The 21,385-nt window shown below is 43.5% G+C and overlaps 1 protein-coding gene across 2 annotated transcripts in view; it reads left to right on the plus strand.

Moving 5' to 3' along the window:
• Positions 1–21,385, plus strand: part of SCMH1 (Scm polycomb group protein homolog 1) — a 413,339-nt gene that overhangs the window by 362,340 nt on the left and 29,614 nt on the right. The window lies entirely within an intron of this gene.

Here is a 21,385-nt window from a genome sequence, read left to right on the forward strand (position 1 = left end):
TTGTAAATGCTGCAGCTGGTTTTGAAGATTGTGTGGGCTAGAAAGGGGAGCCAATGAAGTTCCATCAGGATGTGGGTGATGTGATGATATTTCTTTAGATCTCGAATGAAATGCGCTGCCCCTAAGAGGTTCGAATGTGGAGTCTGACTGGCCATGGGGTAGGGTATTATAGGGGGAAAAAACCTAGGCAAGTGTACACAATAGAAAATGTATACGGATAACACAACAATTACATTATAACAGTCAGTGTGCAATGCGGTAGGGTATTACCACTACCCAAATGCGAGAGTACAAAGGTTTGAACAGCAATAATGAAGTCTCTTACTGGAAAAAATGGTTTGACTTTCTTAAAAAGAGCAAGCTACTACTAGGGTATGTTTTTGGGCAATGGGTACCTTGAGGGTGAGGTTAGTGTCTAGGGTGAATCCAAGTAACTTGTAATTTGGCGAAAGTTGGTGTTCAAAACCATCAAGGTCATGCCATTGAGACAGTTTGTACTGCATCTTGTTTATTGTTGTTGGCAAAAAACAGGAATTCGGTCTTGGTTGTGTTGAACTTCAAGACACTAGATAGCCAGGTCTGGATGATGGGCAACCAGTTTTTGAAGTATTGAATGTCTGAAGCACAGACTTTCAAGTTGAGTTGTCTATCTTCGTCAATCGTTACATTCTAACACTTAAAACTTCTCAAATTAATTTTTTTGTCACAACACAGTGCATGGTAGAATGGCCAGTTATAGATAGTGTTGTCTGGTTAGCGAGCTGAAAAGTGTATAACATGGTCCACTACTTATATTGAATGAGTAGGTGGTGGATACATTGTAAATTAAAGTTATAGCTATAACTTCAGAATTTTTTTACGTTTCTGTAGTTTAAACTTGGTTTGTATAGGGAATATAAGTTTTCCTAAATTTAATTGAGCTTTAACCTTTGATTTTTTTCATTGTATATCAATGTTTCTTTTTACCTTTTTAAATAAAAATGTGTTTCAACCCATTAAGTCATGTGTCACAAATGAAGAGCTGTTATATGGAGTGTCATACAATACAGGGGATGAGAAGAGAGTGTTGTAAAGTCTATTGTGATAAACTGGAGTATTGTAGATCTGAATTGAGTAGAGTGGATTGTAGTAGTGTATTGTACAGTGTAGTAAAGTGTTATATAGTATGGTGGCTCATAGAATTGTAGACTGGAGGAGCAAGTTGTACAGTGGAATGATGTGTCAAACAGTAGAGTAGGGTGTTGTAGACTCATGGAGTGCAGTAGAGTTGAGTAAGGTGAAGTACAGTGTCATAGAGTGGAGTATCGTCAGGTGTAGTGTCGTAGACTACAGTGGAGGAGAGTGTCGTAGAGTAGAGTGCTGTCTCATATAGTGGAATGGCATATGGTAGAGAGAAGTTGAGTGGCGTGTTGTCGAGTGTCTTACAGTGTAGCACAGTGGCTTAGAGTAGATGGGAATAGAGTGGAATAGAGAGTCATATAGTGGCATAGAGTGTAATACAGTGCTGTAGAGTGGAGTTGCATGCAGTGGAGTTGAGTGTTATATAGTGGAACTGTGTAGAGCAGAGTATAGTACAGTGGTGTAGAGTGGGATAAACTATAGTAAAGTGGAGTATAGTAGATTACACTGGAGTGGGGTAGTGTAGAGTGCAGTGGCGGGTCATAGACTGTAGTGGCGTGCAGTCACATGGAGTGGCATAGCATACAGTGGAGTAAAGTGTCATAAATTGGAGTACTCTGTTGTACATTAGAGTGTAGTGGGGTGTTGTACAATATTGGAAAGTGATGTAGACTACAGTAAAGTGGCATACAATCTAGTTGTTTTTGTAGAGTGGAGTGGTGTACAGTGCAGTGTTGTAGAATGTGGGACAGTGGATTGGCATACAGTTTTATAGTACAATGGCACTGAGTGGCGTAGACAGGAGTGGCGTACAGTGGAGTAGATTGGAGTACTGTGTCAGAGTAGAATGGAGTATAGTAGGTGTATTGGAATACAAAGAGTTGTATAAAGTGGACTAGAGTATTGTAGATTAAAGTGAAGTACAGTGTTGTACAGTGGCATACAGTATAGTACAGTGGAATGAAAGGGTATAGACCGGAATAAAGTGTGGGCAAGTGATACGGTGTAATAGAGTGTTGTAGATTGGAGTTGCATAGAGGACAGTAGTGTGTGAACCAGTGGAGCTGTGTAGAGTGGATTTTGTATAGTAGCCTAGAGTGAGGATAAGTCTTATACAGCGGAGTAGAATGGTGGAATGTACTGTGGAGTAAATAACCATAGAGTGAATTGGTGTGTCGTAAAGTAAAGTGGCATGGAGTAGAGTGTACTGAGGAAGCATAGGTAGTAAAAGGTTATAAATTGGAGTGAGGTCTGGTACAGTAGAGTGAAGTGCTGTGTCATATAGAAAAATGTTGTACATTGGGAGTGTTGCATATTGGATTGTACAGGTATAGAGTAGAGTATAGAGTTGGATAGTGAAGTGTATGGGTATAGAGCGGAGTAGAATGTTATAGAGTGCCATGAAGTGTGGTAAACTTTTCTAGAGTGGAGGAGAGTGTCATACAATGGAACGGCATAGAGTGGAGGGGTGTGCCCTGTAGTAGCGTAGATTGGATTACCGTAAAGTAGAGTAGCATACAGTGGAATAGCACACAGTGGAGTATAGAAGAGTGGAGTGCCATAGAGTAGAATAGCGTAGCGTGGAGTGGTGTAGAGTGGAGTGGCCTCAAGTGAAGTAGGGCACAGTGGATTAGCAAAGAGTGGGGTGGCATACATTGAAGTGACGTAGTGTAGAATCGATGAAACTGTTATAATTGGAGCGGCGTCTTATACAGTAAGGTGCTTTGCTGGGTCGTACAGTGTTGGAAACTGTTGTAGAGTGGAGCAGAGTGTTGTACAATAGTGTGCAGGCATAGAGTTGAGTGCAAATTTGGACAGTGGAGTGCATAGGGCTAGAGTCTAGTAGAGTGTAGTAGAGTTTTGTGGAGTGGCCTAGTGTAGTAATGTACAGTGGAGTGGCATAAAGTGTATTAGCATATAGTGTAGTAGCGTACAGTGGAGTGGCATTCAGTTAAGTGGTTTAGACTGGAGTGATGTATTGTGGGGTCGGGTAGAGTGTAATAGCATACATTGGAATGGTGTACAGTGGATTTGGGTAGAGTGCAATACCATACAGTTGAAGGGCAAATATTGAAGTTGCATACAGTGTAGCAGTGTAGAATGGAGTGGCATATCGTGGAATAGCGTAGAGGTGAGTAGAGTGGAGTGGAGTGGCGTAGAGTCGATGAGCAGAAAATGCAGTGGTGTACAGTGGAGTAGGGTAAATAGCATAGAGTGGAGTGGCATCCAATGGACTAGCATAAAATTAAGTGGCCTAGTGTGGAGTGGTGTACAATTGAAGTGGAGTAGCATGTAGTGAAGTGGCATACAGTGGAACAGCGTAAAGTGTAGTGGTGTACAGTAGAGTGGCGTAGTGTGGAAAAGCATATAGTTGAGTAGTGTACAGTGAAGTGGTGTAGACTGGAGTGGCGTACACTGGAATGATGTAGAATGTAATAGCATACAGTGAAGTGGCGTCCATTGGAATAGCGTAGAATGGAGCAGGGTGGAGTAGCATTACTGAAGTAGCCTATAGTGAAGTGGCATACAGTGGCGTGGTGTACACTGAAGAGGTGAAGAGTGGAGTTGTATACAGTGTGTAGAAAGTAGAGTGGACGGGCCTAGAGTGGAGTTGTGTACAGTGTAATAGAATGGAGTGAAGTAGAGTGGAGTGGAGTGCTGTACAGTAGAGTGGAGTAGCTTACAGTGAAGTGGCTTATATTGGAGTGGGGTAGAGTGTAATGACATACAGTGGAGTGGGGTCAAATCAAATAGTGTAGAATTAAAGGGCGTAGAGTTAAATGCCATACATTGGAGTAGCGTACAGTGGCGTGGCATGCAGTGGAGCTGCATACAGGTATGCAGTGGAATAGTGTAAAGTGGAGTGTTGTAGAAGGCTGTGATTTACAACAAGGGGTGGTGAGGGACAGAGTCTCTGAATTAAGCAGAAAGCTCTCACCCAGTCAAGAGATCAGGGCTAGATCCAACACCGTTTTTTAGCTCACTGCACCATCCCAGTTTCAGAACCTGGCTGTATGCAAATTAGTCTGTTCCTGTCCCAGTGCATGATGGGAACAGGGCAAACCAAACTACAAAAGCCAATTCTTACACTGGGAAGGAAACAAGCTCCCGGGGACCGGTTTCTGGCAATACAGCCGTCTTCGGCCCGGTTTGCTTGAATCCTGATGGTGCAATGAGCAAGGGTCTCACATCTGAGAATACCCTTCCACGCTTAGGGTGGACAAAATTATTTACAACAAGGGGTGGTGAGGGACAGAGTCTCTGAATTAAGCAGAAAGCTCTCACCCAGTCAAGAGATCAGGGCTAGATCCAACACCGTTTTTTAGCTCACTGCACCATCCCAGTTTCAGAACCTGGCTGTATGCAAATTAGTCTGTTCCTGTCCCAGTGCATGATGGGAACAGGGCAAACCAAACTACAAAAGCCAATTCTTACACTGGGAAGGAAACAAGCTCCCGAGGACCGGTTTCTGGCATTACAGCCGTCTTCGGCCCGGTTTGCTTGAATCCTGATGGTGCAATGAGCAAGGGTCTCACATCTGAGAATACCCTTCCACGCTTAGGGTGGCCCTGATCTTTGGACTGGGTAAGAGTGGTCTGCTTAATTCAGACACTCTGTTCATCACCACCCCCTTTTCTGAATCGTTTTTGGCCACTATAAGTGTGGTAGGGTATACTCAGACATGAGTACCTTTCTCACTGCACCATCAGGATTCAAGCTAGCCGGGCCGAAGACGGCTGAAATGCCAGAAACCGGTCCCCGGTAGCTTGTCTCCTTTCTGGTGAAGAAATGGCTTGGTAGTTTAGTCTGCCCTGTTCCCATGATGCACTGGGCCAGGGACAGACTGATTTGCATATAGCCAGGTTCTGAGCTGGGATGGTGCAGTGAGATAAATAACGGTGATGGATCAAGCCCTGATCTTTGGACTGGGTAAGAGTGGTCTGCTTAATTCAGACACTCTGTTCATCACCACCCCCTTTTCTGAATCGTTTTTGGCCACTATAAGTGTGGTAGGGTATACTCAGACATGAGTCCCTTTCTCACTGCACCATCAGGATTCAAGCAAGCCGGGCCGAAGACGGCTGAAATGCCAGAAACCGGTCCCCGGTAGCTTGTCTCCTTTCTGGTGAAGAATTGACTTGGTAGTTTAGTCTGCCCTGTTCCCATGATGCACTGGGCCAGGGACAGACTGATTTGCCGCTCGTAGCATTACCTGCATTTCGAATTTGGTGAGTCTGTGCTCTTTGCTGCCTTGCCTGCTGTCCCTTGTGGCGAGGGAGTTGGAACGCTCTCTGACTGCGTGTGAGGCTGTAGTTACAGGGGCCGGGACTGCGAGACCCAGGAAGCAGCGCAGGATCACCGGAGCGCACCTGGAGTCTCTTCCCGCCCCTGCTTCGCTCTGATTGGCCGCCTGCCTAGCCTTGCCTCGCTCTGATTGGCCGCCTGCCTAGCCTTGCCTCGCTCTGATTGGCTGCCTACACCAACAACTGCTCGCGGCCCCCGCTTCGCGGGAGCCGCTCGTAGCATTACCTGCATTTCGAATTTGGTGAGTCTGTGCTCTTTGCTGCCTTGCCTGCTGTCCCTTGTGGCGAGGGAGTTGGAACGCTCTCCGACTGCGTGTGAGGCTGTAGTTACAGGGGCCGGGACTGCGAGACCCAGGAAGCAGCGCAGGATCACCGGAGCGCACCTGGAGTCTCTTCCCGCCCCTGCTTCGCTCTGATTGGCCGCCTGCCTAGCCTTGCCTCGCTCTGATTGGCCGCCTGCCTAGCCTTGCCTCGCTCTGATTGGCTGCCTACACCAACAACTGCTCGCGGCCCCCGCTTTGCGGGGGCCGCTCGTAGCATTACCTGCATTTCGAATTTGGTGAGTCTGTGCTCTTTGCTGCCTTGCCTGCTGACCCTTGTGGCGAGGGAGTTGGAACGCTCTCTGACTGCGTGTGAGGCTGTAGTTACAGGGGCCGGGACTGCGAGACCCAGGAAGCAGCGCAGGATCACCGGAGCGCACCTGGAGTCTCTTCCCGCCCCTGCTTCGCTCTGATTGGCCGCCTGCCTAGCCTTGCCTCGCTCTGATTGGCTGCCTACACCAACAACTGCTCGCGGCCCCCGCTTCGCGGGGGCCGCTTGTAGCATTACCTGCATTTCGAATTTGGTGAGTCTGTGCTCTTTGCTGCCTTGCCTGCTGTCCCTTGTGGCGAGGGAGTTGGAACGCTCTCTGACTGCGTGTGAGGCTGTAGTTACAGGGGCCGGGACTGCGAGACCCAGGAAGCAGCGCAGGATCACCGGAGCGCACCTGGAGTCTCTTCCCGCCCCTGCTTCGCTCTGATTGGCCGCCTGCCTAGCCTTGCCTCGCTCTGATTGGCCGCCTGCCTAGCCTTGCCTCGCTCTGATTGGCTGCCTACACCAACAACTGCTCGCGGCCCCCGCTTCGCGGGTGCCGCTCGTAGCATTACCTGCATTTCGAATTTGGTGAGTCTGTGCTCTTTGCTGCCTTGCCTGCTGACCCTTGTGGCGAGGGAGTTGGAACGCTCTCTGACTGCGTGTGAGGCTGTAGTTACAGGGGCCGGGACTGCGAGACCCAGGAAGCAGCGCAGGATCACCGGAGCGCACCTGGAGTCTCTTCCCGCCCCTGCTTCGCTCAGATTGGCCGCCTGCCTAGCCTTGCCTCGCTCTGATTGGCCGCCTGCCTAGCCTTGCCTCGCTCTGATTGGCTGCCTACACCAACAACTGCTCGCGGCCCCCGCTTCGCGGGGGCCGCTCGTAGCATTACCTGCATTTCGAATTTGGTGAGTCTGTGCTCTTTGCTGCCTTGCCTGCTGTCCCTTGTGGCGAGGGAGTTGGAATGCTCTCTGACTGCGTGTGAGGCTGTAGTTACAGGGGCCGGGACTGCGAGACCCAGGAAGCAGCGCAGGATCACCGGAGCGCACCTGGAGTCTCTTCCCGCCCCTGCTTCGCTCTGATTGGCCGCCTGCCTAGCCTTGCCTCGCTCTGATTGGCCGCCTGCCTAGCCTTGCCTCGCTCTGATTGGCTGCCTACACCAACAACTGCTCGCGGCCCCCGCTTCGCGGGAGCCGCTCGTAGCATTACCTGCATTTCGAATTTGGTGAGTCTGTGCTCTTTGCTGCCTTGCCTGCTGTCCCTTGTGGCGAGGGAGTTGGAACGCTCTCTGACTGCGTGTGAGGCTGTAGTTACAGGGGCCGGGACTGCGAGACCCAGGAAGCAGCGCAGGATCACCGGAGCGCACCTGGAGTCTCTTCCCGCCCCCTGCTCCGCCTATAAATACGATCCCCCGACGCTTAGCGGGACGCGTGCGGGACGCCGGGCTAAGCCCGGGCAAAGGGCGGGCCGTCTGTGGCTGTCCGGGGACGCCCGAGGACGGGACGGGCCACCCTACTAACAACAACGCCCAAAATCATTGCGGAAACGACTTGTCAAAAAATAGGTAAAAATTTACTTTTATCGGCAACTATTTCTACTTCCAGTAAGGGGGAGCTGTTTAGAGTATTGTGCTGACGTATATTCCTCATAGGAACCACAGTCTTCGAGATATACTACCAAAGTGACTATAGAAGCAGTATTAGGAAATACCAATGGGTCTAAGGAAATTACGTTCACGCACAATTTTCATGAAACGCATGGGAACTGAGGAAGCAGTTAGGAAATCCACAGATAAAGCGATTAAACCTGGCCGCACTATGCTAACCCCGGCAATTTATGAATATTTTTCTACCATACCATCAAAAAAGTCATCTGATAACAAAAATGACACCACTGAAAGTAAACCATTTGGGAGTCCAGGGGATTTAACTAGATTATCTGAATCCCCACAACTGGTTCACAACGCAAGTGACACGGTGCCTACCAACAAGTCTATGCTAAAAGATTGTAACTCTATCCTCCTGAAATCATCCACTCCTATAAAAGACTATGAGAGCTTACACAAATTAGAGGACCTAAGTATACTCAATTGCAAGTTAGAACAAAATACTTCGAACTTAATAGCATCCCCTATAAAGGGTAATGTGAGCCTACAAAAATTAGATGACACAGGTATAGTCCAGCACAAAGTAGAAGAAAATAGCGCCGAAATTAAGCAATCAATTATTGAAACAAAAAAAACAACTACACATGAACAAGATTCTTTTCTGGACCCATTTCTAACTGATAATAAAAATCTCGATGCATCAACAATACCTATATCTAAGGCTTTATTCTCATTACAGGCAATATTAGAATCGGTTCTCTCCTTTCTAGGAAACATCCTTGAAAATTCAGATCAAACCCTGGATGTCCAAATTGGCATTCTAAAATTCCTAGTAGAAGAGAAAAGAAAGAAGGAGTCCTTAAAAATAATAGAAAATCAAACAAAGGATACTATTGATCAAAAGGAAAACGACTATAAACAAAGTAATCGACACTCCTCTACTCAGACATCAGAAGAAGATCTCATAGAAACTCATAAAAGGATAAAAACGGAATCTACTAACAATTCAATAATTTATTCTCTAAAAAGATTATTCAGAGAAAGATCGCAAAAGAATCAAAAGCAATTCCCAATTTTTAACAAACAAATGAAAAAGGATTCATATGATAAAGACTTAGTAAAGGAAGATGAAGATTCTTGTACAAAAACTAAGTCAGAACCCCCAGTAGTAGAAATTACAATTGATCAAACCAAGGAAACAGAGGAAAAGGGAAAAAATAAAAGGAAGAAAAAACCTCTCAGAAGGATCCAAAAATAGAAAAACCGCAAACTTAAATTCCAAAAAATCAATATACCCCAAAGAGATCTACAGGAGAAAAATGACGAGAAAAGTATAACATATATGAGTAAAAAAGGAGAATCTCCCAAAGGATTATGCACAGATATAAAGCCAGAACTGAACCCAAGGGCGGACGAATATCTCCCAACTAAGATAGTCAATAAGACAAGACACGAAAGTATTGATGTCAATAGAACTAACATGAAGGACAACGCAAGCAGTGCAAATATACAGTCAAATGCACTTCAATTTGAAGAACTATTCCCCACAGATAATACACCACTTAATAGAGGCAGGATACTCAATCTCCTGCAAAATATAAAGCCTCTTCAACTTTTGACTAGCCGGGAAATTAATCTAGTGACTCTCCCCAAAAGTGGTCAAAATAAAATTGCAATAGTTTCCTTTTGGTCTCCCGTAATACCTGGGATTATACTTAGGGAAAAAGAAACAATACACAGATTTGGATTTGACGTAATTGAGAAGGTTGAGTCCAAAGGAAATACAAACTATAAAACCGTAAACAACAATAGGCAGCAAATCCCTAATTCTTATCCAAACAATGGTCCCAGATCTTCATTGATGCCTGAAAACTTGGGGGCTAGCAATTTTAGAGATTTGAGACAGGGAGAAGCGATCCTGAAAATTCGTTTAAACAAAGGAGAAAGGGAAGTTTGGTACCTGGATACAAACGAGAACAAAGTTACCGATATTGAATCCGAGAAGTCGTGGACATGGCTGCCGGGGATGCTGAACTGCAGCAAAAGTGCTAACCAACTGAAGATTTCTGTTTAACCAAGGTCTAAAGCTTATATCGTGGAATGTTGCAGGGAGAACAACTAATAAAATGAAGGAAGTTCTAAAAAACCAACCTGAAATTTTAACCTTACAAGAAACTTGGGCAACAGAACCCTTTTCACAAAAAGGGTACAACGTCTACAACATACCTGCAAAAGCTACTAATCGGGGCCATGCCAAAGGAGGTTTGGCTGTTCTAATGAGAGAGGATTGTACTTGGGAACAAGAGATAGTTGAGACCAACAGCGATAATTTGCAATGCATCAAATTTTTTCTAAAAAACGATAACATGAGTCCCCAAAGAGCAATGTTGCTTTTCAACATATATGCCCCTCCAGGAAAAAAGTATGACATGCTATGTGAAGACATCTTGGAAATCATTAAACAAACAATAGAAGCCCATATGTTTCCTCTTTTTATGATTATGGGCGATTTCAATGGGAAAATTTCTAATTCAGAAATAAAAAAGTGGGGAAGAATTTTCGAAGAGGAAAGCCTGGAACCTCATACTCCCCAATTCCCCTGAGACATCCGCTCAAATAAAAGAGGGAAAATAATGTTATCTGCACTATTTAATATAAATGGGGTAATTTTGAATGGGAACATTGAAGGAGACATCCCGGCATCATATACAAGACAGGGAAACGGGAGTCCATCGATAATAGATTATATCATCTGTGACAAAGATCTATATGAAACCATTTCCCATCTTCACTCCAACTTCTCATCAGACAGCGATCACGCCATGATGCAATTACGAACCAATTGGTCGGCTCAGTCTGCAGCAAAAGGACAGATGATTCTTTGTAGAAATGAAACTCTGGTAAACAGCAACCAGAGACGTATCTTCTGGAATTCATCTTTTATGGGCAACACTGGTTCAGCAAAAACACTTCTTAAAGAAACAGCACTCAGAAGACCCTATAGAAAATTTTGAGAGTATGCTTACCGAATTAAAAGAGGCACTAATAAAAATGAATCTCCAAGGAAATGCTGGTAATAAGATGAAGAAAAACTCCAAAAAAATCTGGAACTCTCAGATAAGGAAGAAACTAAATAAACTGATACGTGCTCAATATTTACATTCTTCTCTACTAAAAAGAAAGAAATAAACAAACTGAAAAACCAGCTGAGAATAGAAAAAATAAGTAAGAAAAAAACTATTCAAGATCGAAACTGGGTCGATTTACAAATTGCTGCAAAAGAACCAAACCAGAGAACTTATTGGTCACTAATAGCTAAACTAACAGGAACAAAAAAGAAATTACTAGCAGTACCGGTTCCTCCAAAAGAGTGGGAAATCTATCTGACAGATCTCTATAAATCAAATATGGTCAAATTTGAAGAAAACTATACAGATAATGCAAAGGAGAAACAAAAACCATTAATTCCTAAAACAACAAATATAATGGTAGAAACTCACATTCGAAGGGCAAGAAGCACAGGTGCCTTTGGCCCCGACCAAATTCCTATCAAGATCTTGCAGATGAACCCAAAGGAATGGAGTCTTTTGTTAACCCCACTATTCAATTATATCTTGACCACTGGAACAGTACCAAAATCGTGGCAGGGGAGCATTATTATCCCCATTCATAAAAAAGGTTGTAAAACCGTAGCAGGAAATTACCGTCAAATAGCTCTGATGGATGCGTCCGGAAAATTTTTTGCAGCTGAAGTTTTATTGCAATTAAAAAACTGGGCTTTTTCGCTGGGACTGATACCAATGTTCCAGGCTGGATTCAGGCCGAAGCACTCTGTTACGGACAACATTGCAATTATTCAGGTTATTCTCGATAAATATGTGACACGAAGAAAACAGACGGTCTATATGGCTTTTATAGATTATTCAACCGCATTCGATCGTGTCGATCGACCTACTTTATGGAGTAAACTGAGGGGTTTTGGAATCAATGAACATCTGCTACAGGTAATAATAAGCCTCCACACAACAACGTGGTGTCAAGTCCAAATGGGGGGCGAAAAAGGTTTAACGAAAGTAAGAAATACAGAGAACGGTCTTAAACAGGGATGTTTACTAGCCCCTATGTTATTTTCGCTTTACCTCAGTGACCTGCCAAAGCAGCTACAGCAGGGCTCAAACCTGCCTCCAAAAATAAACAATCAAAGTATCCATTTGTTGCTCTATGCAGACGACATAGTTATGTTCGATCTCACACCATTCGGTTTGCAAAATTCTCTTGACACTTTGTATCTATATTCAAATAAAAATTTCTTACTTCCTAATGTAAAGAAAACAAAAATTGTAGCATTTTCTGGAAGGAAAAAAAACGTCAAATACAATTGGAGGCTGGGAGATGAAAAGATCGATGAAGAAACAGAATATACATATCTCGGCAGGATTCTTTCAAAGAATCTAACAAACACAAAGCATATAGATAAATTAACAAAGAAATCTGATCTACACGCCGGAGCACTCTCACGACTCTATAGTGCCACGGGGAGCTATAGTGCCACGGGGAGCAGGCACTTTTCCTCATTACTGAAAATATATAAAGGGAAAATCCCTGCGGTCCTCTCTTATGCTACAGAATATATACCTTTAAAGCAATGGGGCTTCATGGATCGACAAGAGGGGAAAATACTGAAAAGAATTATGAAGGTCCCAGCTGCTACACCAGTACAGGTTCTAAGGTTAGAATTTGGAATAACAAGTGCTTACGCCACGGCTGTGGCCAACATTATTAGGTGGGCCTACAATCTCCTCCATGCAAAGGAGGGGACACTCAGGTTTTTACTACAAAAGGAAGCCTTTGATACAGAAGCAACTAAACAAACTTTCTCAGGGAATATGTCAGCTGCATTTCAAATGGCTGAAATTACTACAGAAATATTACTTACCTGGTCTGTATCACAACTAAAACTTTTTCTTAAATGTTTTACACCAAGGTTGAGTTTTGACCTGGACTACGCGCATATCAGAAAACTAAAAACTTTTAAACCATATACTGAACTCATAGAATATAAACATATCCAGCCTTATATTTTGTTTTCCCTAACTCATAGTGTAAGGAGGGTGATCTTGATGTTACGATTAGGGATCCTACCTGTCCAATCTCATACATCTAAATGGTCGGCTGGGGAAACTAACCATCTTTGCTCGTTATGTCAAGGAGGCGAGCAGACTGTGGAGCATTTATTATTTGTCTGCCCAAACTCTAAAGTTGTAGTAGCTCGTGCTTCATATATTGACCCTATTTACCGAACCTGCAGGCTAACAAAGGAAAAAGAACTATTAGCAGTGGGCAAAATGCCTCCGAACGAATTTGTCTGTTATAATTTGTATACATTTTTTTAAACTATGTTGCTTTTATATTAATTTGTGATGTATACTTTTGTGGTCCTCTGTTGAGTACCAAAACAAATAAAAACTTTTGACTTGACTTTGCATATAGCCAGGTTCTGAGCTGGGATGGTGCAGTGAGATAAATAACGGTGATGGATCAAGCCCTGATCTTTGGACTGGGTAAGAGTGGTCTGCTTAATTCAGACGCTCTGTTCATCACCACCCCCTTTTCTGAATCGTTTTTGGCCACTATAAGTGTGGTAGGGTATACTCAGACATGAGTCCCTTTCTCACTGCACCATCAGGATTCAAGCAAGCCGGGCCGAAGACGGCTGAAATGCCAGAAACCGGTCCCCGGTAGCTTGTCTCCTTTCTGGTGAAGAATTGGCTTGGTAGTTTAGTCTGCCCTGTTCCCATGATGCACTGGGCCAGGGACAGACTGATTTGCATATAGCCAGGTTCTGAGCTGGGATGGTGCAGTGAGATAAATAACGGTGATGGATCAAGCCCTGATCTTTGGACTGGGTAAGAGTGGTCTGCTTAATTCAGACACTCTGTTCATCACCACCCCCTTTTCTGAATCGTTTTTGGCCACTATAAGTGTGGTAGGGTATACTCAGACATGAGTCCCTTTCTCACTGCACCATCAGGATTCAAGCAAGCCGGGCCGAAGACGGCTGAAATGCCAGAAACCGGTCCCCGGTAGCTTGTCTCCTTTCTGGTGAAGAATTGGCTTGGTAGTTTAGTCTGCCCTGTTCCCATGATGCACTGGGCCAGGAACAGACTGATTTGCATATAGCCAGGTTCTGAGCTGGGATGGTGCAGTGAGATAAATAACGGTGATGGATCAAGCCCTGATCTTTGGACTGGGTAAGAGTGGTCTGCTTAATTCAGACACTCTGTTCATCACCACCCCCTTTTCTGAATCGTTTTTGGCCACTATAAGTGTGGTAGGGTATACTCAGACATGAGTCCCTTTCTCACTGCACCATCAGGATTCAAGCCAGCCGGGCCGAAGACGGCTGAAATGCCAGAAACCGGTCCCCGGTAGCTTGTCTCCTTTCTGGTGAAGAATTGGCTTGGTAGTTTAGTCTGCCCTGTTCCCATGATGCACTGGGCCAGGGACAGACTGATTTGCATATAGCCAGGTTCTGAGCTGGGATGGTGCAGTGAGATAAATAACGGTGATGGATCAAGCCCTGATCTTTGGACTGGGTAAGAGTGGTCTGCTTAATTCAGACACTCTGTTCATCACCACCCCCTTTTCTGAATCGTTTTTGGCCACTATAAGTGTGGTAGGGTATACTCAGACATGAGTCCCTTTCTCACTGCACCATCAGGATTCAAGCAAGCCGGGCCGAAGACGGCTGAAATGCCAGAAACCGGTCCCCGGTAGCTTGTCTCCTTTCTGGTGAAGAATTGGCTTGGTAGTTTAGTCTGCCCTGTTCCCATGATGCACTGGGCCAGGGACAGACTGATTTGCATATAGCCAGGTTCTGAGCTGGGATGGTGCAGTGAGATAAATAACGGTGATGGATCAAGCCCTGATCTTTGGACTGGGTAAGAGTGGTCTGCTTAATTCAGACACTCTGTTCATCACCACCCCCTTTTCTGAATCGTTGTAGAGGGCTGTGGCATGCAGTGGAATAGAGTAGAGTAGAGTGGAGTGGTGTACAGTAGGATGGCGTAGAGCGGAGTAGTGTCCTGTGGAGTGACGTACAGTTTAGTGATGTCGACTGGAGTGGCATACAGTGGCATTGCGTAATAGCATAGAGTAGAGTGGCGTAAAGTGGAGTCTCAATCAGTGGAGAGGTGTAGAGTGGAATAGCATATAGTCGAGTGGCTACAGTGGCGTGGCAAATGGATGTATGTGAAATTTAGCAGCAGTGTAGATTATGGTGTGTAGATTAACACAAAGCAGCGAATTGTGCTGCCTTGCGCTTCTCCAGATTTACCAATCCACTCAGGGTCATGTATGGTGGTCTTGTGTTCCTTTGTAAATCTGACTTAGGTATTGCATTGCCCATGCGACACTAGAAGTGACACAAGGGTACTACAATTCAATAATATAGCTAGATCTTGGTTATATTTTGGGCCATGCTATACTGTGATAACTTTGCAGTATACTGTGATGCATGGCAATGAAAAGCCACTAAATAAATGGGCAAGGGCTGTTTTTAGTGAATGATAGGGTTTCCATATTGTTTTTAACTACACTTTGGCAGTGTTCAGTGTTAGGGCCTGGATACAGGTAAGTAGTAGGTCCCTACCTATTACCTCTTTATTAAAGTGGTAATAGGTAGGGAAATGTATTTGTATTTTTTATTACTTTTTAACTCATGTACCGCAGTAGTTTAACAAAACTTTGTGGGAGGCTGGAACAGTTATAGGGGTAATATATGTGAACCTCCCCAGGTGGAAGAATCTGAATCGGATACTAGCATGTAACAAGAATGGGTCAAGGGGTCCTTACCAAATGTATGGTCTTTGGGAACAAGAAGCACATAAAATGAAATTATTGCTTGTTAATCTGCTTTATTTATACTATGACGAGAAACGCAATCATACTGTTGGATGTATATCTATATGCCATGTACATCTATTGTTAATGCAATGCCATAGGAAATGTTCAATAAAAATAGTTTAAAAAAAAAAAACTTTTTGAAATTCTGCGAAATTACAGCGTGACAGATATCACTAAGTTTAAATGCATTATAACTTAAAAAATACCTACCTTACTTAACTGCAGTACCCAAAAAAACATATCTGCACCTTAATGTATAATTTTGCCAAATTTCATGTAAATCCACTCTTTTAGCGCTACCTCAAATACAATAGTCTGAAAAATGCATTTTTGGATCCTCTTTTATCTTTGCACCCCCTTAACAATTCACCACAAAAATGTACATCATCTCAAAGTGTAAAAAATGCTATTGGTCTGGAAAGTTTTGTGGTGATTCGTCAGATGGACGGAGAGTTATTAGGAAGCTAATAGCAGAGGAATTTCTATTGTTGTGAATACGTCCTATAACTACAGAGTGGCAATCAGATTTAATGAGTTCATTCTTTTTATCTATTGTATTTGTTATGTATTTGTTTTTTAATTTACATAATCATGTGACCACAAATGTGTCTTTTAGCTGCTCAAGTAGCAATTCTGAAACTTTACATATGCAGTCTAGTTTATTTTCTGGACTTCCTTGCTACATTAGTAGGACTGTGCTACATTTGTAGCACAAAGTGAATGAAAGCCAATAATTGTTGCTATACATTTTTTTTTAAAAATTCCCCAATGGCCAATTATCATGTCCTCCATATAGTCGTTTGTGTAGCTTACTGCTAGGTCACTTTTAAATTTTGTTGCACAGGAGTGCATAAGGAAGATGGCTTTTGTCTGGCGTGTTGGACACAGCTTATTTTGTGAGCTAGAGAGCATGCAAATTGAACTTAAGTACATTAAGATGTATTCTATTTGTTATGTATATGTTTATAGGTTTCCATTAGCATGTGACCATCAATGGATCTTTCAGTTGTTCATCTAGTAAAGCTGAAACTTTATCTGTGCAGTCTAGTTTATTTTTTGGGCTTCCTTGCTACTTTTTGTAAGATTGTGCTACATATGAAGGCCAACGTGAATTGTTATTGTTATAAAAATTGAGATTATTATTTTTTCCTAGTGGCCAATTATCATGTCCTCCAAATAGTAGTTTGTGTGTCTTACTGCTAGGTGTTTTCTTTGTTGCACAACGGTGCATAAGAAAGATGATTTTTGTTTGGCTTGTTGGGCAAATTTCATTTTGTGAGCCAGAGAGCATGCAAAGAAATCATATATTGATTGAGATGTATTCTATCTGTTATGTATTAGTTTATAGTTTTCCATTAGCATGTGATCATAAATGGGTCTTTCATTTGTTCATGTAGTAAATCTGAAACTTTACATATGCAGTCTAGTTTATTTTTGTGGCTTCCCTGCTACTTTAAGTAGTATTGTGCTATGAGATAACACTAAGTTAAAAAATCTTATAACTTAAAAAATACGTACTCTACTTACCTGCAGTACCCAAAAGAATCATCTGCACACCCTATTTAATGCTGCCAAATGTATGGAAAATCTGATTGGCCTTTTTCACGCTATGCAAAATACAAAAGTTTATGCAAAATTCATAGGATATGAAGCTCGTTTTTGAACCTCCCCTTTTTTTTCTTTGCACCCCTTTGACCAAACCCTGCAAAACTATTAGCACTTCAACAATGGAACTGGTGCAACAGGTCTCTGTTTGGTGAACCTAACTATACCTACAGAGTGGCTACCGCACTCTGAAGTGTGTGTGTGTATATGTATATGTATGTATATATATATATATATATATATATATATATATATATATATATATATATATATATATATCCAATGCCAGTCCAAACTCTCGTTAAAAAGAAGGCGCTGACTCCGTGAATATGCTTCAAAGTAAGATTCCTTTATTCCGATTAAAACGACCCAGAAGCGTTGCGACGGTATTCACCGCCTTGCTCACTACATCTGGTCTCACAATGCTGTCAACTATATACTTGCAAGGTTGACAAGTTGAAACTGGCTGGTTGTCATGGCCACCGTGTTACACCACATTAAACAACATAGAAGAGTTATCTCATTATGTCAACTTTCCTAACATAATGCGTTAAGATCAAACAAGGAGAAGTAAACAAAAGACATAAGCACCCAAGTATTGGCAATTGTTAAATCACAACTAAACAATACAAATTAATAGTGTGACTTTACATGAATCATCTTGTTTATAAATTATAGAGCTTTCGGGTGGTGTCAAAACAAGGGGAAAAAATAATAAGTGTTGCCCATGTCACAATACGATCTACTCTCCACAAATGGTATTTTGTTAGCGTTCCAATAATCAACGGGTTATTGGCTACTGTTTTCTGTATGTGCGCATTGATTTCTAAATAGTGTTAAATTGCATCTCTGTGTGTAAGTCAGAAATGTGCCTCGCTAGTTAGTTAAAACTCCCTTAGTCGTGTCAGTACATTACTAGCCAGTGCTGTACTGTCTATTTTTAAGAAATTTGCAAATCTTGCTTCATTGAATATGTGACTGGCGGACGGTTACTCAATCAAACCCAAGTGGGTGAAACTAACTATGATGTATGTGCCGGAGGCTTGTGTATTTGGTTTGGGGCGCACTAACTAAATTGATCTAGTGACCATGTTTGATACAATTGTAAAAGAGTGAGTGAAAAGTGTTACGGGTGTTGTTTAAAAAGAAAATTGTGAACTGTGTCAATTAAAATTCTTGAAAGTTAGAGTAGGTGAGATATAGTTGTTACGGAGGGGTTAAAGTTTGCAGGCCAAGCAGCTGAGGACTAGAGGTGCACATTTAAAGCCTCATCCACGTTCATCCCATTGGAGATTTTTGAGTCTAGAAGGATTATATATCTTGACTCAAGTCTTCTCAATGCCAATTGTCTGTTGCCGCCTCTGATGTTTAGGTCTCGCTACGAACGTAGCGCATGCGCTGTTTCGCTAGCGAGACTATTGCTGCCGCTTTGGTGCTGGAAGGGAGACAGGAGGTGGCACGCGCAGACAGGAGATGTGCACGCGTACGGACAGAAGATGTGCACTCCGTACGGGTGCACATCTCCTGTCAGCGCGCACATCCCGTGCTTTCACTTTCTCTGCCCCGTCCCCCTTCTTCCGTCGGCTCCACGGGCCAGCTTGTTTGAACAGTTCAAGGCGAGCGCAAATTGAATACGAGCCTGTTTGTCTGCAAGCCTGGTCTGGGATAATTAACTATGCGTTCGAAGTGCAGGGCTCCCGCAAGGTCACAAGGTGGCAGCAGATCATGCATCGAGGAAACGGAGCTGTCTTAACTTGTTTAATGAGTATCTTTGAGATGAGAGAGCAATAGACCTTGCATTCATCCAAGTGCCAGTAGGAGCGCCAACCTTAAAAGCAATAGGCAATGAACCACAAATCAATCCTTAGCGTAGCCACGGCTTTCACGTGTATGCAAAACTCCGCCAACCTATCAGACCCCCAGAGTAGTCAGTGAAGAGCTTACACAGAAAAACACCAAGAGCCGCTAATGTTAATAAGCAGAAGCCAGCCACTGAGTTCCCCCAGTGAAGTGAATGGAGCACAGGGGCTTTTATCACTGGAGAGAGCGCGCGCAGCTGAGAGGAGGGTAAGAAGCAGGTGTTGAAGGCACTCGCGCCTCAGGGCACGATGCTCAGGTGCAACAGGCCAAAAACTTTCCGCCCTGACTTGGGCGTTGTCTTCTATTATCTCTAAACAGCCGCGCCTTGCGTCACAGATGCACATGCATTTAAAGTCAGGCTAAAAGAAGTGTTACAACGCGCCCTGTCACCATCGCTGTACTAGCATCTCTTAAAGAAGTTGACAAAAGCAAGGTGGGGGAGGGTAAGTCACAAAATGGGACACATCTGTATATGTAAGAAGGGGTGCCGAGGTGCTGCGGCACGTCCATATATCTCTGATGCACCCCAGGTCAAGAATCAACAATAACGAGGCCTACAAACGGTGTCCTGACAGGCAGTTCTGTGTGAAAAAGTGCTGCTAATTATTTTAGCACGGGTCACTGTGTTTACTATTTCTTTCTGCCCGTTACCGGTATTTTGTAATTTGCACACTTTTTACTCTTTCAAGTGTATTGCTGAGCGGAGAAGGTGACAGTGTTCCAGAGATTTGCTAGTACATGCAAATAAAGACATGCTTGATTTACAAAGCAAGTCAGGATGTTATGGCCAGCACACTCACTCGGAAAATTGTTCCAGCACCACTCTCTGCACTGAGCACATCTTGACAAAAAGTACCAAGTTGCAATCTTTACACCAACCACATATGAGACGGTGAAAGCTGGTCTCGGGTGGCCAGGACACCCCTGCGCTCAGACGCTAGGGCCTTAGGGTCTCACCCCGAGTCCAAGAGTAATTCATTCATAAGGACCACGGAATTACACCAGGAGTCCTTCTTCTGTGTTGTCTGCCTAGGACACCTGCCTCCCTTCAGCTGGCATCTTCTCCTGTCACCTCTTCTTTCCATGACTCAAAGAGGCCCTGGGACTGGGATGGTTTCTTTAGAGATACCAATGCTGCCTAGAGATATTTAGTCCTAAGACCCTACTGGAAGTGGACACATTTTCTCTGCCTTACACTGCCCTAGTTGATTGTTTCCATGGTTTCCTACACCTTGTGTACTATGGGAAACGGCCACTACAACGAAGCCGTTTTCACGAAAGGCTTAACCACGCATGCATTACAACGCATGCGTGGTTACCACGAAAGCCTTTACCACGCATACCTTTACTACGAGATACGTAGTAAAGGCATGTGTGGTAAAGGGAAGCTTGGGGGTCACCCCCCCAAAAAAGTAGGGAAAAAAGGGGGCTTGGGGGGTCTCCCCCTCAAAAATAAAAACTCACCTGAAGTCACGTGAAGTAGTCCAGGCAATCTGCGTCGTTTAAGAGGAAACGGAAACAAACTTCCGTTTCATCTTTACGAGGTAGGACGTCACCACGGAAGATGGAGAGGAGACAACGTGAGGAGGTTAGGGGAATTTTAGTATTATAAAAAAAGATATATAAAAGGGTTAAGGGCAGGAGTAAATATAAGAAGGATTGGGGATGGGGAGTCACGTAAGGGGTAAAACCTTTACAAAGAGTATTCCCTTACCAAGCATACATTTACAATGAAAATCGTTGTTAAGGTATGCGCGGTAAAGGAATATTCGTAGTAAAGCTTGTGCGTTGAAAAAGCATTCCGTTGCAACGCATGCGTGGAAAAGGCAAGCGTTGCAACGGAATGCGTTGTATCAACATACATTCTACTCCATGGCAGGCCAGTGTTGGTGATTTAGCCATGCTTGATGGTTATGATTTGTGATGGTTTGTTATGGTATTTTACACAATTTAGTGCATTATTTACTCATGGAAGTTTACTGGGAAGTTTTGCAGAGAGGTGATTTGGGCAATAAGATGTTTAATTACATAGATAATTTTACACTTAGTTGTAGTTTTCGCACGAGGATATTACCACTGTGTTGATCACAGTTTGTTTCTCATGCTGTTAACTAGAAATTATTAAACAGTCATTAGGTTGAGATTCAGGGTTAGGTAAAAGTGAGACCTCAGACAATGGGGAAGACATGTACATAAGGTTAGATTGTGATTAATTACATCATGATAGGAGAGATTTATGTGGTTCTTTCATGCACAGCCCTACAAGGCATAACGCTGTAGTGGAGATTCCCAGGTACACATTTAGCTGCAGGGTTTTATAGGGTATGCAAAGGTACTGCTGACCCAATGAGCTTCTATTTGCTTTGATATTCCTTGCACTGGGTCGATGTGTCTTCTGCAGTTTTTTGTGTGCCAT

Source organism: Lissotriton vulgaris, chromosome 2_1 (assembly GCF_964263255.1).
Source record: "Lissotriton vulgaris chromosome 2_1, aLisVul1.2, whole genome shotgun sequence".
Lineage (NCBI taxonomy): Eukaryota > Metazoa > Chordata > Amphibia > Caudata > Salamandridae > Lissotriton > Lissotriton vulgaris.